General features: G+C 37.7%; 1 protein-coding gene across 3 annotated transcripts in view; it reads right to left on the bottom strand.

Annotated features, from left to right (window-relative positions):
* Nucleotides 1-19,932, bottom strand: part of mark4b (MAP/microtubule affinity-regulating kinase 4b) — a 76,505-nt gene that overhangs the window by 52,886 nt on the left and 3,687 nt on the right. The gene's annotated exons all lie outside the window — the stretch shown is intronic.

Genomic DNA, 19,932 nt, shown 5'->3' with positions numbered 1-19,932 from the left:
TACTTTTAAAAAAAAGACACAAAATTACTTTATAAAGGACACAAAATGACAAGACACAAAATGACAAAAATAACACAGAATTACAAAAAAACAAAAACAAAATTATTTTTAAAAAAAAGACAGAATTACCAAAAAAAGACGTTGTGGTCATTCTGTGTCTTTTTTAAAAGTAATTTAGTGTTTTTTTCAGTTATTTTGTGTCTTTTTTGGTCATTTTGTGTCTTTTTTTGGTAATTTAGTTTTTTTCTGTCATTTTGTTTCTTTTTTTATTTGTTTGATGACTAAAAAAAGACACAAAATGATTTTAAAAAAGACACAAAATGACCCAAAAAAGACACAAAATTACTAAAAAAAGACACAAAATTACTAAAAAAAGACACAAAATTATTTAAAAAAGACACAAAATTACCAAAAAAAGACACAGAATTATCAAAAAAAAGTAATTAAAGGGACCTTCCACACACAACACGTTAAAGTGCCATTCATATAAAACTCACATTAAACTCTCATATCAAGGTGGGGGCCACAAAATATCATCACGAGGGCCACAATTGGCCCGCGGGCCGCAAGTTTGAGACCCCTGCCATTCAGGTATATTCAGACAGGCAGTAGGAGATGTTTGTGAACATGTTCGAACAAAAAACAAAAACAAAAGTATGAACCTGAAAATGAGCCAATAGTTTGCACTTGAACAAATGTAGACAGTGCTCCTAAAACAACTAATCATTTCATATATGTGATAAATGATCATCCACACAGTCACATGACATCAGAGCGACTAAGGAGCAGCGTCTGACCTCAGGTCGTCATGTGACTGAGCCTGGTACGGGACACCCAGAGGTGAAGAGCAGGAGAAACCATGAGACCTCCGGATCTCATCTGAACCTCTTAGTCTGCATTCCTCACATTCATGTGTGGCTGTGAGGTCAGTGGTGTTAAACACGTGTTCCTGCGTCTGGAGGACATGAGTCCACATCAGCTCATTGATCTGCTAATCTGCGGACAAATATTTAGTTGTATGACCACAGTTTTTTTATAACTGCTTCACATCTGTGTGGCATGGAGTCAACCAACTTGTGGCACCTTTCAGCTGTTATTCCACTCCAAGATTCTCTAACAACATTCCACAATTCATTTACATTTCTTGGTTTTGCTTCAGAAACAGCATTTTTGATGTCACCCCACAAGTTCTCAATTCGATTAAGGTCTGGGGATTTGGCTGGCCACTCCATAACATCAATGTTGTTGGTTTGGAACCAAGATTTTGCTCGTTTACTAATGTGTGTGTGTATATATATATATATATATATATATATATATATATATATATAAATATAATTTAAAGATATATAGTATCATATATTCATTATTTTGTTTTTCAGTTGAAATATTACTATTAAAAGTTTCCCAGACTCTCAGTCCGACCCACCCTGAACCTTTCAGGTCATCTCAGGTCTCAGGTCTCTCAGCATAAACGTCAAACTCTAATCCCTCCATCTGCTCTCCTCTGAGCACTGAGCCGAAACGAAATACTTTCCACGGAAAACAAATGTATATATGTAGTGGAGACGACACAAGGAACAAGGAAATGAAAAAGGAACAGGGAGCAGCAGAGACTCACAGTCAGACTCCAGTTCCCATCAGGCCTCACAATCATAAAAAACAGCACAAACATTTCCAATGAAGTGTGAACAGTATCGCTTTTTAACTGGCACCTACATTCAGCAAATAAAAGTGAGGAATGAGAGCATTGTGACAGTCAGTAGTGTGTAGATAAGACGGTTGAATCAGCTAGAGATCTCTGTAGATTTTGGCTCACACTGGCAGAGAAGAGATAAATAAATAAAAGATTTCTGCACCAGGTCATCGGCTGAAATCTGTCCAAACACCACAATTCTGAAATAAGACGCAATGACAATAAAACTAGATTAAACACAATAGAATCACATTTGAATCCAACTGAGGCGCTTTAACACGTCATCAATGTTTCCTGTCTGATCTTGTGGAGTGAAAATATGTCGAGTTGGACTGTGAGAGAAGGCAAATACAGAGCGCCAAAACAATCTGAGCATCTCATGACAAGCCGCAGCACAACAATGACTCTCTATTTCCACACTAGGAGACCTACACACACACACACACACACACACACACACACACGCACACACAAACCAAACACACACATGCAGATCAGAAGTCAGATAAAACCACATCACCTTGAAATAAACCCATTGTGGTAAACACAGCGGTGAGATCAGAAGGTCTAATGATTTTCCAGCACACACACATGGGAAAGTGCAAAACTTCAGACCTTTCAAGCTATAAAAATGTCACATTTTTTAAATGAGTCTAAAAACGACTTGACCTATGTTGGTTTTTATTTTTTATTATGTCGAGTTGTATAAAACAGAGAAATGTTCAAATCTATTGGAGGTAACACAGGGTAATTATTACTTTGGTTGTCTTTTGATGGCTTCACAAAACCTTTAACCTCTCGAATTGCTCCAACTTCTGTTAAAATGACTCATTAGTTATTGTAAATTATGTCACAGAGTACTTAAATATAACTATATTACTTAAATAACTTGACCCACTAACAGCACTGTAAAAATGTCTGTAGATTTTACGGTGAAAAACTTCTAAACCATGACAGTAAAAGACGTAAAATGATAAATGAGTTAATTCAGTTTTTTTTACTTTTTTTTTTTTTTTTTTACAGTTTTTTTGGTTTTGAAAAATACATTACTCCACTGTAAAAATACTCTGGCACCATGTGTGTTTAACAAAAATATACTGTAAGATATATATATACAAGGCATCACTGTGATTTTTGCACTTATCTTTTGTAAAAAAAACAAAAAACTTTTTTTCACTGTTAAATGTAATAAACACCATATTTGAGCTAAAACAGAATTTTCTCTTGGCTTTTCTCACATTACAAGCTACATCATGTGAATGTGGCTTCATTTTATGACTGCAACATGAATCAGTTTACCAGAAAACACACAAAACATTTCATCATCAAGTCATTGGAGGTCAAGCTGTGGATATTTCTGTGCTTTAAACAAGAAACTTAAAGACTCCTGACCAACAACAACAACGACTGGAGCAGCTTATTCTTTATTCCCCCACGTTCACTTTCACCTCCTCTTCACCCATCCCCCCATTTATTCACCCCTTCTTCTTCTTCTTATCCTCTCCCGGGCTCGTCCCATCCCCCAGACAAATCAATTTGCTTCCCTTCCCTCTATTCTCCGCTCCGCGCTGGGACCCTCCCTCTCTTTTGTCTCACCCCGCTATCTTCATTTTCAGCGACCTCACATCAATTTGAGCCTCATGCCGCCCTCCATCACCCATTACCCCCACCCCCCACTCCCCTTTCAAGGAGTGCAGTGCATCGATTCACCCCCTCCTTCTGATTACTACGCAGTTTCATTCAGGACCAGGCCTCTGTGTGTGTGTGTGTGTGTGTGTGTGTGTGATGGGGTCTCTATTGGCAGCAGACTGGGGGCCAGCGGGGGTATTTGAGTGGATGAAAACCCCCCACATTATTATACATGTAGGGTGACATTTGGTGCAGAAGATGGATAACGGGCTGGTGCACAGTTAGGTGTGTGTGTGTGTGTGTGTGTGTGTGGGTGGGTGTGTGTGTGTGTGAGGTGATTTGCACATTCAGCAAACAAGCTGCACCTTGTTCCTTCAAGCTGAAAGAAATCAGATTCTTTGTGACAATGTCTTGTCCTACTCTTCTTTCTGATTCTGCTATTGGTGAATCTCCAGTAGTTGATGGGAGCGTCATGGCTAAAACACATCTAATATCACCATACAGCATGGGTCTCAAACTCGTGGCCCGCGGGCCAATTGTGGCCCTCGTGACGATATTTTGTGGCCCCCACCTTGATATGAAAGTTTAATGCGAGTTTTATATGAATGGCACTTTACCCTGTTGTGTATGGAAGGTCCCTTTAATTACTTTTTTTGTAATTTTGTGTCTTTTTTTTTGTAATTTTGTGTCTTTTTTAAATAATTTTGTGTCATTTTTGGTAATTCTGTGTCTTTTTGGGTAATTTTGTGTCTTTTTTTAATAATTTTGTGTCTTTTTTGGGTCATTTTGTGTCTTTTTTTAAATCATTTTGTGTCTTTTTTAGTCATCAAACAAATAAAAAAAGACACAAAATGACAGAAAAAAACTAAATTACTTAAAAAAAGACACAAAATTACAAAAAAGACACAAAATGACCAAAAAAAGACACAAAATGACCAAAAAAGACACAAAATTGCAAAAAAGACACAAAATGACTGAAAAAAACACTAAATTACTTTTAAAAAAGACACAGAATGACCAAAACACAAAATTATTAAAAAAAGACACAAAATTATTTTAAAAAGACACAAAATTATTTTAAAAAGACACAAAATTATAAAAAAAAAAAAGACACAAAATGACAAAAAAAAAAAATGACACAAAATTACCAAAAAAGTAATAAAGGGACCTTCCACACACAACACGGTAAAGTGCCATTCATATAAAACTCACATTAAACTTTCATATCAAGGTGGGGGCCACAAAATATTGTCACAAGGGCCACAATTGGCCCACGGGCCGCGAGTTTGAGACCCATGATCTACATGAAGACGTCACTCTTTATGAAATACTGTCCTGAAGGTGGATCCTGTCATTGACTTAAATTCTTGTGACGCTGATAAGAACTTTTCAACAACAATAGGTTGAACATGTGACTGACTGACTGACGCTCTGACATTATCACGGTTACATCTCATCTTTAAACTTCTCCAACCTGTTGGAAGCTTTCAAAAGTTCACTGCCACTGATCAAATACAGAGATAAACTGCATGTGTAGCTGATGTGCATGACATACACTAAATAAAGTTGTCAGTTTATTAGGTACACCAAGCTAAAACTGATGCAATCTAAAGTGACACTTGTACAATAAAGCCTTTTCTTCATCAAGGTTCATGTTCACATTTAGTTGAAGCTGTTTCACAGACATGCTGAATCAACTTTTTTTTAGAATGGTGCCGTTTTGATATTTTACATTATGGCAAGAGTTTATGGAGGAAGTCAAGAAGAGAGAAGGAGGGAGTGACCGAGCAAGAGGCGGCTGCACAAGAGTCGATCACGGGCTGGCTTTTATTCATTGGCAAGAGCTTCACAAAAACAATACCAATTTTACGCAAGGTTACTTTAAGTATTGAGACTTTTTTTCAAGTTGATCTGCAGAGCTCTGATCACATCTAAATATGTGAACTCAGAAAAATGTTTTCCCTCGAAGCACATCACAGAGACGTCATGAGTTACAGCTACAAATCATGAGATATAAATGAGTTCAAAAGAGTAAGTGTTTGGTAAAATATGCGGTCACATTAATGTTTGCATGTCTGGCATTCCATGAGCTGTTCGACTGTACAGCAGCTCTGATACTGAGCTGCTCTGTGTGGGCGTACAGCTCAATAAAAATGCATATGAATGCATGAATGGAAACTCATGAATCTTGTGCTACAGATCTTCTACTCTAAATATGATTTCTTATTGAACTGACTGTGACTCCGCTCATCTTATTTTTTTACTTCAAACATGATTTCATAAAGTGAAAATAATCTTAATTTAATAGTTGATAGTAACAGCTGTCATCTCTTCTTGGTTTATGTGGTTTTACATGCTGCTACTTCACCACACCTGATCATACTCAAGCTGTTTATTTTAGTGTTTTAATGTTATTAATGTCAGGATTTTTTCTTATCATGCAACTGGACTCATTAATAATTCAAATGAGATTTTCTCTTTCTCTTCCTGGCTCCGTTATCGTGGTTTTAAGGGGCGGTGGAGGGACGGCCGACATCTGCAACGTCAAGACTCGCAGCATGAAACAAACAAACACATTTCCAAACAATGGACCACGCCCTGAGGGAGGTGTTGGCTGCTGCAGCCTGAGTGTGTGTGTGTGTGTGTGTGTGTGTGTGTAGGGAGGTATTGAGTAAAGACAGGATGTGTGACGTCAGTCCCCAGCAGAGCGATGGCGTAACCTTGAGCCACACTCAACCCCTGCACACACACGCACACACACACACACTGACCCACAGTACCAGTCCAGCTTCCTCTTCCTCTCTCGCCTTCGGCCTTCTGGCCTTGACTGCTGCGCCCTGACACACACCTCGTCTATCACACAGAGCAGCAGACACACACCGTCTCCACAACACAGAGATAACACTGTGGACAACAAAAAGGTTAACGAAACTACAACACGTTATAATGATGACGTGTTCAGCCCACATCTGTCTGGATGAGGTAACATGTTCGTCTTATTTCTAAAATCAAAACTGTAGAAACTAGCTCAGGAGATCTATCGTTATGTCCCACAGCAGCAGATGAAGCTAATTTAACGGTAGGACTAAATGATGTAAATGGAGTGCACTTATATCGCGCTTTTATCCAAAGCGCTTTACACTACACACTACTAGGGTTGTCACGATACTAAAATTTTCAACTCGATACCGATACTCAGGAAAATATTCAATACCATTTTCGATACCACAAGGATAAAAACAAAGACCCCAAAATTTAACAGAAATATTTTTATTAACAAGAAAAATGCAACATGTAAAAATTAACAGAACCACAGGTTAAATATTTATAATAAAAAACAGTTGTGCAAAAAGAAACTTCAACTATGGTAACAAGCTTCAGATCACTTTTTTGAGTATTGATACTTTTGATAACCCTACACACTACGCTCATTCACCCGTTCACACACACATTCATACTGGTGTCCGTGGCTACCAAGGCACACTGGTGCCACCTGCCACCATTGGGAATTCATTCACACACCAATGTACGCAGCATCAGGAGCCTTTTGGGGTTCAGTATCTTGCTCGAGGATACTTCAACATGTAGGCTGCCATGATCAGGGATCGAACCACAGCCGTCTCATGTAAGCTGAAGTGCTCAAACAAAAACAAATCCAAACAAAGAAGCTCACACCTGAAGTTTGGAGAACATCATCATATCTAAACCACTGAAGACTCGTGATGTCCCAATCCGACCTCAAGACTCGTAATGAGCTCTACTGAATTTGATCCTTTGTTTTTGGTGTTTTTACTCGTAAACTTTCATGCATAGCAATGGAACAAAACACTGAACATGTGTGAGCCCCATATGGGTAAAACCCCACACGACAAAATGCAGTATGAGACTTATCCTATTATGTTATTTACCTAATTTATATGAACTTCTTTCTTTAGTCTCTTTTGTTTTAACATGTGTAAAACCACTGGCTTACTGGACTCTCTCACAGCTTCAGCCTCCCTCCTATCTATCTATCCATCTATCCATCCATCCATCCATCCATCCATCCATCCATCCATCCATCCATCCACCCACCCACCCACCCATCCAACCATCCATCCATCCATCCTCTGGTCACTCTCTACGGCCAGCTAATAAACATTCAACCCTATTAGTAAGCCAACTGACTCAGAGGGAGCAGCCTTACTACACGCCATAAAAACCCACAAAACACATTCTTCTTTTCTATCTGCTAAATCTTCAAACGCAGCATGTGAACTTCTCACATGTCCATCATCCATCAGAATGTGTCAAGAGCAGCAGGATGTTGCATAAAGTCAACCTGCGTCACTTCCTGTCTCGGAGGAGAGAGATGTCACAGCAGTGACAGCTGAAGTGTCACATGTTGAACTGCAGCACTCAGAAAGCGTTTCCTGGCAGCTCGCACAAGGAAGAGAGAGCTGCCAGAAAAACATGTCAGCCAGCGAGACAGACAGGCTGCAGCCGCCGCGCCATCAGCTGCTGGAGTCGTGCTTCGCTCTCCACGCTCATGTAATCTGGACGCTTCACAAAACACAGAGTACTGTCGAGGTTTTCAGTAATAATGGATGGATACAAAAATCACAGTGGATATCAGCTGTACTTAGTGAGCAAAGTGATTATATAAAACTTTAATACAACCAATTAGGGCCGCAACTAACGATTATTTTCATTATCGATTAATCTGTCAATTATTTAAACGATTAATCGATTAGTTATTTGGTCAATAAAATGTATAAAACATATAAATCAGTGTTTCCCAAACCACAAGATGATGTCCTCAAATCTCTTGTTTTGTCCACAAACCAAAGAGATATTCAGTTTATTGTCATAAAGGAGCAAAGAAACCAGAAATATTCACATTGAAGAAGCTGAAATCAGAGAATTTGGACTTATTGTCTTTAAAAAAAACTGCTCAAACTAATTATTTGATTATCAAAATAGTTGACAATTAATTTAATAATCGATTATTTTTCGATTAATCGAATAATTGTTGCAGCTCTACAACCAATCTGCACACCGTAAATCTAGAATCATTCATTCGAATGCAAAAAAAAAAAAACTTTGGCACTGTGTTTGTAACAAAAATATACTGTAATATATACAAGCATCACTGTAATTTTTGCATTTATTTTTTGTAAATATACTTTTTCTCACTGTTAAATGTACTAAACACCATATATCTAACAGAAATATACTGTAATATTTAATGATTTAATCTATGCAGCATTTATAAAGTATTTTCTGGTCAATTATATGGCAGAACAGCATTTCTTTTGATGGAAAAACTTTTTATTTCTAAGTTAAAATATGGAATAAAATGGCAATCTTAAACGTGATGGTAAAGTTCTGGCAACCACAGCTGCTGGTTTTTTACCATAAAAACAACAGGGATTTTTCTACAGTGTAGAGAAAATGTGTGGACGACTGAAGCAACACAGCAGCTGACAGACAACCTTCACTTTCCACTCTGAGATTCCTCTGAATAACCATTAGACTGTGAGTCAGAGCAGCTCTCACTGACTGTACTGGATGTGTCCCCAGGGCAGCTGAGCAGCCTTGTTTTTACTGGGAGCTTCTGTTCTACATGCCAAACGCCGTACTAGTAGCATAAGTTACATAAAAAAAACTCAACTTTTGAGGAATTTCACCTGATTTCCTCACTGTTGCTGCAGGTTGAGGCCTGAAATACAGAAATGAGTTTGCATTTTTGCCCTCAGTTTCAGGTCAGATGGGTTTCTTGAATAACAATAATACTAGGAATAATAATAATAATAATAATAATAATAATAATAATAATAATAATAATAATAGTAGTAGTAATAATACGATACCCAGAAGGCAAAGTAGTAAAACACAAAAATATATATTACGAGATATTGCGAGAATCTACTTTTGCTCCTTTTACATTTAACTCCCTGTGCCCCTTTCTCCCTGCAATAGTTTTTGTATCAAACATATATATATATATATATATATATATATATATATATATATATATGTTTGATACAAAAACATAATTACTCTTCAATCCAATTTCCACATACACGATTAGTTTGAATAACAAATACTGCATGTAAAAATGTGAAATCAGAGCTTAAATGAATCATTTGTACTACAATAAATACTCTAGATGATAATTATATTTATATTTACTCTCTTTTGTCTTACCTATGTTAGTTGCATCGAAATATCACACTCACGTTTAAACAGTTTCTAAGATTTTTACGAATGTTTTGTTTGTAGTAAACATCTGTTTGGTCATTTTGTCTGAAAATGTGTAGTTAGTTGCTGAACATAACCTTTAACCGTTTATTAATTTCAGGGCATTAAATACTTTAGTTTTAATACTTATTTTGTGATCTACCACATAAAGCTTTAATGATGGTCTTTTCACAGAGGTAGTCCTTTAACTTTCCGCTCTTTCAGTTCATGTTTTCTGCCTAAAATCTTGTATTGTTATACTACTACTGGTACCTAGAGCTCTATGGAGTGAGAGCAATCATGGCAAGAAGTCTGAACAACTCAAAAATGTCTTTTTTGTAGAATAAAACAGCTATAATGCCTGATGATACATCATTTTTTTAAAAAAGAAAAGACGCAAATTGAACTTCTTTGATAAATTAATCAAAATTGTATTATCATATTTAAACTACAAATGACCCTGTTTTAATTTAAGCAGAAATGCACTGCAAGATTTATAAAAAAATAAATAAATGAATGAATCCCATCAGGATGCACTTTGTTGAGACGATAACAGTGCAACATCTGAACTGATTTAACGTAAAAACATCATGATTTTCTTAACTTTTCTAAAATCATCTCTATATTTCTGCCAACGTGATCCACAGGACAACCATCAACACTGTGTGGGTTAAAGGCGGCCTCCCTCCTCCAGTCTGACATTATCTGGCTCCAGTATGCAAAGTGTAACTGGATTCCTCAGTCTGGACTGCAAACACACCCACACACACACTCACACACACACACTCTGACAGAGATGCTTTCTGTGCGCCTCTGGAGATCTGCCACATTACTCAGCATATCATTGACTGCAGGGCTGTGATCATCAGACCAGGCTGAGTACGGGTCAGATTTATTCTGTTTGGATCAACAGCAGCGGATTAAGAGCTGACTCACTGCTTGGCTCGTCCTCGGCGTCTCTCTCCGTCTCGACGTTGACTCAATCTTCTCTCTGCAATGTTCCATAAACCCACTGAAGCCTCCGAGACACATTTTTAAAAAGGTTTCCACCAGTGAAACGAGAGGCTTCTCTTCCAATGGTACACACAACCGAAAGGTACGGTGAAAAGCTGCTAAACCATGACCATAAAATGATAAATGGGTTAATTCAGTTTCAGGAACAATGAAACACTGTAAATGAATATATCAGCCAAAACAGTATTTTTTACATTTTTTGGGGGGAAAAATACATTACTCCAATGTAAAAAAAACCCTGGCAATATACTGTAATATATATAAAAGCCATCACTGTAATTTTTGCATTTATTTTTTGTAAAAATACTTTTTCTCACTGTTAAATGTACTAAACATCATATCTAACAAAATTAAACTGTAATATTTAATGGCAAAATCTTTAATTTATGCAGCATTTATTAAGTATTATAAGTATTTTAGTAGAACAGCGTTTCTTTTGATGGAAAAACTTTTTATTTTAAAATATAATCTTTAAAAAAAAAATCTTAAATGTGTAATCAAAAGTGCTAATATCATTTTACAGTAATATCAGAAAAAGTTGCACCATATTTATTACGGGAAAGTTCTGGCAACCACAGCTGCTGTTTTTTTTACCGTGCACTCACTTCTAGCACACAGTGAAAATACTCCAGTAAAAATCCCGCATTCAAAACCTTGTGTAAATTATTTCTTCCATGTGGGGCGGGGCTTGGTAATAACTGCTAAATTAAATGTTTTGGTTGGTTTGGCTCACTAAGTGGCTGAAACGAGGAAGTTAGATATTTCTTAATAAACTAGTGTTTGAAAAGGTTTTACTCATCAAGTTTACAGTCTGTCTGCTGCAGAGAACTACTAAGAATGACACAGCAGTCAACAACACCTACTACTTGCAAACTGAACTGAGAAATGCTAATACTGTTAAAATGACCTTATCACATCTGTGTGTCTCTGCAATACTAACTGGTTTTGTTGCAGGGACCTGTCTGCAGCAGCTAGTGGACAGAAACAGCGACAGCTCTTTCTGATGCAACATTTCCTCTGGTTAACAACAACATGACCACACACAGACACATATAGATGACTGGATAGTGTCTTTAACTCCTAAAAACTCAGAGTAAACAACATGACACTACAGGGGACTTTCAGGCAGCAAAGAAAAACTGATGAAACTTATGGAGGCATCATACTTCCCCTAAACAGCCCTGACTCAAGGCTGTTCTGGATAAAATTCCCCTGGTTGATCACTGCAGAGAGACTCTACCTCCCCTGCCCCCCCCCCTCAACCTCCCACAGACACCTGTTGACTGTCTGCTGCTGTCTGGGGCCTAGTAAGGCTGTCTCCATAGCAACCGCTACGTTATCGCTTTTTGTCATTCCAGCAAGCTGAGACGAGGACTGCATACATCCCTATACCCACGCCTCAACCCACACCTTCGACGCTTTGTACCCCAGCGAGACAGCTATATATATATATATATATATATATATATATATATATATATATATATATATATATATATATATATATATATATATATATATATATATATATATATATATATTGATTTACATACTTGTGGCATGTCATAAGTCTGTCCATGTTGTGAAGTGTATTATGTATGTGCTTATGTTGCAGAGGTTTTTTACATAGTTTTTTCCTTCTTTCCTCTCCTCAAGTTGTGCTGTATTTCTTTTCTTTCATCTCTGTCTTCCTGTCCTGTCCACCTCTGCCATATTGTATGTGTGTTTTATACATTTCGGACGGGTTGATGGCTAATTTTGTTGACCTAGTACTTGTTACTCTGTGCAATGACAATAAAGGCTTCTGATTCTACTCCAAGTCTGTTGTTTATGTAAAACAAGTGGGTGGCATGAATAAAAACAAAGGTGTGTAGGGAAAAGAGCAGACATTGCAGTTTGAAAAAAATCTTCATTCACGCTTCACAGAGCTGCAAAGCTGGAAAGAGATTCACACCACAGACACTAACTAACTTAAATGGGAAATTAGGTATTTCCCACCCTGTACCCTGTTATTAACTAAAGTGAGTGCACATGAAAGCATGGCTAGACAAGAGAAACTTCCGACAAGATCTCCAACCTAAATGACAGAATAGGTTGTCTGTCATTACCACCCGAATCGACCACATGAGCGGCTCGCGGTACAGAGCGGAGCGTTCTAAGAATAGCGCACACGTTATTATACATACATGGATCATCGTGGTTGTAAAAAAAAAGGCTGCAGTTTTGTTGAATTTAGGCTACAAAACCACTGATCTAGGTTTAGGGCAAAACTAACTTCCCCGTGAGATGATATAAAAGACAGTTTATGCCATAAATGCCCGACATGAAGTAGCTACATAGAAATGTGATGAATAAAAAGTGAGGCACAGAAGTTCAGTGATGTTTGAATCACATTGTTTACTTTTGTTTTCACATGTGACACAAACCGTTTATTCACCCTGTGCGATTACATTTAGCTTGTTTTGCGGCTGCCGGCTGTCACTTAGACACAAAAACGTGGGAAAATAGGATCCAGGCTGAACCAAAATTCCCCTCTTAGAGAAAAGGAATTGCAGATATTGTAGCTGCACGGCAGCAGCTGAGGCCTGAGGAGAGACACTGAGGACGATAAACGGACGGTAAACGGACACCTGAGAGCTTCATCACACAATGAAGACAACAGAGCGACTGTGTGCTCCGACTGTGAGCCGCTCACGGTCCTTTATGTTCGTCAGCCCGCTCGTTTTTTGTAATTGTGAGTATCTTTGTGCGATATCATGTTTGTCTGCAGGGGTCTGTGTGTGTGTGTGTGTGTGTGTGTTCTTGTACTTCCTACATAGTGAGGACCGGAACACGTTTTTAACCAACAGAGTGAGGACAATTTTTGCAAAGTGAGGACATTTCGGCCGGCCCTCACTTCTTTAAAGGCTTTTTTGAGATTTCAGACTTTATTTTAAGGGTTAAAGGTTACATCAGGTTTATGTTTAAAAAAAGATAATTAATTAACTAACTGAAACTGTATTTTGTGGTTACAAAACTAACTAAAATTATAGTGAAAATGTCCTTTGTTTTCATCTTTGTCAACTTTTTTCATACATAATGAAGATGGATAAGGCAAAGGAAATGAAGGAAACATTTACTGTGAACTCTTTTAATCTCCCTGCCAACAAATACCGCATTACAATAAACTAAAACTGATGAAAAATTCAAAACTATTATAACCTTGCAATGGAATCTTGGAAGAGAATTCACTGTTCCAATGAGGGCCCTCACAAAGAAGTACAAGAGTGTGTGTGTGTGTGTGTGTGTGTGTGTGTGTGTGTGTGTCAGTTAACAGAGGCTCTGTGGACACAGTAGCCTGATCTCCAGCCTGTTCACCTGTGGTCGCTGACTAACCTCTTAACTACAATTACATAACAGCACTTATATTTTTGATATTTGGCAATAAAGTTCCATTAATGAGTGTTCAACTAACACATCTACTGGGTTTCTTTCTTTTCAACCTTCAAAAAGCCAAAACCTGATTTTCATTTTGATATTTGGTCTTATAGAGATGTTAAAGACTGGACTGTTACACAAACACGCTTACACACATACAGAGCTGCTTATAGAAAACAACCTTAGAGATATTAGAGGACAGAAAATGTGTCAATCCAGAACCATTCACAAATGTGTTGGACCCCAATTACGTCTCAACATGCTATAAATATTGAACCATTTACATTTTTACAAGCTCTCTTGTCCTCTCCCCTCTGATCAGACTGCAGTTCAGTCAAAGTTTTATTGGCTTTTTGTCACATGACTGTTGGCCAAATTATTAATAGCTTTACAGTTGTGCTAAAAAGCACAGAATTTAATGTTTTTATTTTCTGGTTAATCAAATGGTACATTTTTGCCAACTTTTTCTGACACAAGTGTTCATCACACATCAATTCAAGGACCGTCAGAAAGTTGATAATCTGACAATAATACCTTTTTTTAACAGTTTCTGTCTTTGATAAATCGTGTAGTTTTGGCGATTTTAGATAGACTTGTGAAACTTGCTATTTTACATTAAACATATTCTCGACTTCAGATAATACAAAACTCAGCTTATTTTCCTTTGACTGGATGACTGGATGACATTCTGGTTCTGGTCTGTATTAGAGATATCATATTCTGTTCTTGGATAATTTAATTACATTCACTCTGAGGAGAAACATGACACAGTGGACACACAGTGGACACACAGTGGTGGAAAGTGCAATGCAAAAACACAACAAAAGAGAAGCTAAGACGGCATTTAGGCGATCGATACTAATCAGAGCAGTGAAAATAAAGACTTAAATATCTCTTAAAAACCTCCCAGTGCTCTGCTCCTGCAAACCATTTACAGGAAGGTCTGTTAAATCTCTTAATCTCTTTTCTCAGCACTGCCCTGTTTTACATTCACACTTTCATACTTTCACTAATGAATCAGTGTTACTGTGCTACCACAGTCTGACACTGACGAGGATCAGTGGAGCTGCAAAAAAGGTGTGTAAAACAAGATAAAAACAGTAAATCTGAGGGAAATCATCTTGCTGCATGGACAGATAATTTCACTTGACAAGATTTCTTAAATAAAGATAGTTAAATCTAGAAATAAGCATGTTGAACGCAACAAATAAGAAATTAACTCTTAAAACAGGATAAATTATCAAACACTTCTAAATCTTAAGTTTTTTTATCTTGGTAAGAAACAAATGATTGTCAGTGCACTCTGCTCGGGCCAGTTCATCGCTGCTTGCAGTTTTAATTTATCTTTATAAATAACTTTATTCAATAATATTTAACATTATTATACATACAGTCTTTTACATTGTCAACCAGTTCTAGAAATGATATATGAGACCATAAAGAATAAAAAGAAATAGCTAAATAAATATCAATACACTATGTCCATTTTCAGGCTCTAATTTGTGCCTAAATAAAACGTTTGTGGATGTTTTGATTCATAACTTTCGCTTCTTATGACTTCTGACACAGTTATTACATCACTCTCGTTTGTCTGTCATGATCTTATGAAATAAAGTCATAAATCAACTTCCGATATGTTTTGGGACTGTGTGTCTGCATCAGTATGTCTGCATCACGCTTAAAATAAGAAATTAACTCTTAAAACAAGATAAATTAAAGGTGCCAGCAGTGATGAACTGGCCCCATCAGAGTTGAACAGAGTGTTCAACATGCTTACTTCTAGATTTAACAATCTTAATTTAAGAAATCTTGTCAAGTGAAATTATCTGTCCATGCAGCAAGATCATTTCCCTCAGATTTAGTGTATTTATCTGGTGTGGAGCTGCAGGGAGCACAGTGACTTGCTCGTGGGCAACTGGTAGCAGTAGCTAAGGCTAAACAGATGGCAACTAAATCACCTCTGCAGGGATTTAAGCCGGAAGTTTCCCCGTAACTGGCCCACTTCTCTGACCTTTGGGCTACTGTTGCACCAAAACACATTTCGGTCGGGTTAATCTGGCGGGTGTTCAACACAGCACACGTCAGCGAGGCATTGTGGCCAATATAGGTCATCTAATATCAACCTGCCTCATATTATACCGATCACACACGGTTCAGTTGGCCTCAGTGAACTAGATGATTAGAAGCCTGGAGCTGTTTATCACCGTGTCTGGTGTGTTTCTAGGCAAAACCAACGACATCGTGGGGCATCAGACGTGGCTGCCAGCTTTTAGGTAACAAGTCAGGACAGCAAGCTCATGAATCTTTCGCCTGTCCGGGGAACACAAAAGCCCTGCTCTGCCCTGCGGTGGCACACAGAAAGGCATGCAAGCTTTTTTTTGTAAGAACACACAGCTGTACATGTGCGCACAAGCACTCACCCACACCTACTATACATCATCCTTTTTTTCTCTCACAAACAGAAAAGCTCAAGAGAAGCCCCGAGCAAAATAGTTAGTCTATTCCCACAGTAGAGCACAATATATTCCTGCTCCCATATCCAGGGTTCACCTCATCTTACCTTAAAGTTGTGTTTTAAGAATTGGATAGGGACATTTCAGGTGAGATATGGGAGAATTGTATGGAGTTAGATTTGTGCCAGAATGTTCAAACAACACTTCTTCAAATTCAAACAAAAGAATATTAATCAAAATATCAAATACAAAATGAAAACAAAAAAAATTAAGTCGAAGACAAAATTCAAAACTTGCAATCAAATTATTTGTGTAATTGCAAAAGAAATCTGTCTTTAAGTCTTTGAATAACTGTTTTTTGTTTGTTTGCTGCTGGTTTTGCATTTGCGATTCTGCTTTTGCGATGCCAGACTTTTTGCTTGCAGTTCTGAGCTGAGCTGCAACTGCTCCAGAAGTTAAAACAAACCTCTCTCTGCTTGTTTCGGAGCGCACTGTGGAGAATTTGTGGTGATAAAGGGAATGGTAATCTGGAGATCCAACTCATAAAAGTGTAAGTATTGGTCGTGTTTATTGTCTTGAGCTTTTGCTGTTTTGTTGTGTTAATGCAAAAGTAAGACTCGGCTCTACTAGTGGATATGTAAGGTTAGCGTGCTAATTGACCTTTCGCAAAAGATCCACCCCCTTAGTTAGTGTTGCTATGAACATCAATCTATCAAGAATATCCATGGTAGCTCAATCAATGCAAGACATAATTTGATACAATTCAAGGTAGAACAGACTTACATAGTACATAGTAAGTAAATAGACGACACTATTCTCCCTCCAGATTGCAGAAAATATTTCCGGATGTGTCACCCCAATGTATTAGGTGTCGAAGTGAAGAGGGAACACTATCCCACTTATTCTTTTCATGTCATAAGCTACAACCGTGTTCACCGTGTTGTTGGGGTGGCCAATCCAGATGGTGTAGTAGTTGTGAAGGTATTAAAGGCTATCTCCCTTTCAACATTGTTAGCCAGAAAGCTAATTTTACAGTCTTGGAAATGTAAAAGGGTTCCTACATGTGAAATGTGGTTGAGAGAGCTGGGAAATGTATTACACTTGGAGAAAATCAGGTACATCATATCTGCTAAAGAGGATATCTTTTTAAAAATCTGGCAACCTTGTCTCGATTTAATGTCTAAAAACTGAATTAGTGTTATTCTGTTGCTGTGCCATTTATTTTATGTCCCGTTTGTCTCATGTCAAAAAAACCTGTATGGTTCTGTGTAGCACCATCAACTATTTCTAATTTGTATACATCTTTCAGTTATGAAAACAATAAAAATAAATACACGAAAAAAGTTGTGTCTTAAGTGTTCATGCAACATAGGAACTATTTTCCTCATTCTTTGAATATTCACAGAATCTGGATCCGCATAAATACACAACACAAATACAAGACACACACGTGTTTCATGATCTCTGGCAGCAAAACAGACTGAGGAAAGGACACAAGAGCTAAAGTTTCAATGCAAACACTGAGACAGATGCAGGTTCAGCAGGTTAGGTAAAGTTGTTTGTGTTTGGAAAATGAGGAAACAAGATAAGGATGAACGCTGATGCAGACACACAGTCCCAAAACAGATCTGAAGATGATTTATGACTTTGTTTCACAAGATAATGAGACAAACGAGAGTGATGTAATAACTGTGTCAGAGGTCACAAGAAGCGAAAGTTATGAATCAAAACATCCACTGAAAGAACACCACAAACATTTCATTTAGGCACAAATTACAGCCTGACAATAGACATAGTGTATTGATATTTATTTAGCTATTTCTTTTATTCATTTATGGTCTCATATACAATTTCTAGAACTGGTTGACAATGCCCCCGAGGCTCGTTAAGAAGAGTAAGAACGAGTCTCCAAAAGTCTCCAATAACACCAGAAAAAGTTGCTGGATTTGTCTCCAGTCGCTTTCTTGAAAAATAGTCGCTAAGGGGGTCTGAAAAGTCGCTAAATATAGCAACAAAGTCGCTAAGTTGGCAACACTGCTTCACCAGCTTTTACAAATGGCGTGTTGTTGTGGCGTCAAGTACTACGTCACATCCTGCTTAGTGTTCTATCCAATCAGCAACCAGGCTTTTTTCAGGGGAGAAAAACGGCCCTGCTCTTCTACAGGGACGAAAAAAGTCCAGACAAAAGTCCAGACAAAAGTCGCTCCGGATGGCTCGTATTCAAATTAGGGGCTTTTCAGTGAGTGAGACCCGCTTCATTCTGGGTATTGAGCGGTAGTGGAAACAGCCTTATAAAAGACCATTTCACACAATGTTTATAAAACAATTTGTGCTTGGTTTCAAATCTAGAAGACTGTGAAAGTAGATGATTTAGTGTGTGTGTGTGTGTGTGTGTGTGTGTGTGTGTGTGTGATATGAAGGACCTCCTGTTATTGCCATGGTTAGGTTGCTAACAAGATTGGCTTGTGACAGAGCAGCACAGCGATCATTCTGCTGTCCAGCTCACGGCCAAACATTCATCCCCTGCACCGCCTTTATCAAACATGATTCCTCCTCCACCAGCTTCGTCACAACCCGGTGCACCATAATAATAAGGCAGCGCCTAAATATGGCCAGTTCTGTTCTGCAAAGAGAAAAAAACCCTGATTTCTCCACAGTGGGACTGATGCAACAGCTCAATAAGTTTTGAAGAAGGAAAGAAGTGAAGATGGCAGAACTGATGCCACAACACCAGAATGTAAACTTTGATACAATACTAGTATAAATAAATGATGACCGTTATTTTGATTATTTTCCAATCCGCAACATGGATAATAGCTCAAACACAGTGTAGAGCAACTCAAGCAGCTTGTACCAAAGAAAAATATCTGCCGTTCGGACACATTCTGGTTTTAGTGAAGACGATATCAAACAAAAAGAAGTCAAAAGTAAACAATGCCGAAAAAATGTTTGCAAAAAAGGCAAGTTCTTTTTTTCCTTCTGTGATTTCTACCTTAAAATGTGAGATTTTCCTTTCAAGCGATGCTTTGATTTCAGCTTGAAATGTTAAACAAATAACCACAAATAATTCATATGTGGCTGTTTCCTTCATTTCTTTGAAATCACAAAGATATGCACATGTCATAAAAAGTATCAATACTTTTGACAACCTTAATTCCAACAAGTGTTTATTAATGTGACTGATAACTAAGAGTTGTCTTCTGTAATATCAGCATTCAACCACAAACAAACTTTTGACAAAAATGGAACTGCATTGAGCATTTATCAGGCACATTATTGATTTACTGCTCTTATTTGTTCAGGATAAACTGTTTTATCACTCCTGCAGTTACTAAACAGGAGAGAAAAGTAATTTCCCTAAAACCAATAAACACCAAAGTCGGCTCAGAATGACAATAGATATTGTAGAACTTGAGTTTCTTGTTGTCATGACTGAGCTTTAATACTGGCTCCATCTAGACACAGCATCACTTTCTGGAGTCCTGCTTTGGGTGTGGTCTG

This window comes from Centropristis striata, chromosome 4 (assembly GCF_030273125.1).
Source record: "Centropristis striata isolate RG_2023a ecotype Rhode Island chromosome 4, C.striata_1.0, whole genome shotgun sequence".
Taxonomy (NCBI): Eukaryota; Metazoa; Chordata; class Actinopteri; order Perciformes; family Serranidae; genus Centropristis; species Centropristis striata.
Note: the sequence above shows the minus strand (reverse complement) of the source record. Positions and strands in the feature narration are given on the sequence as shown.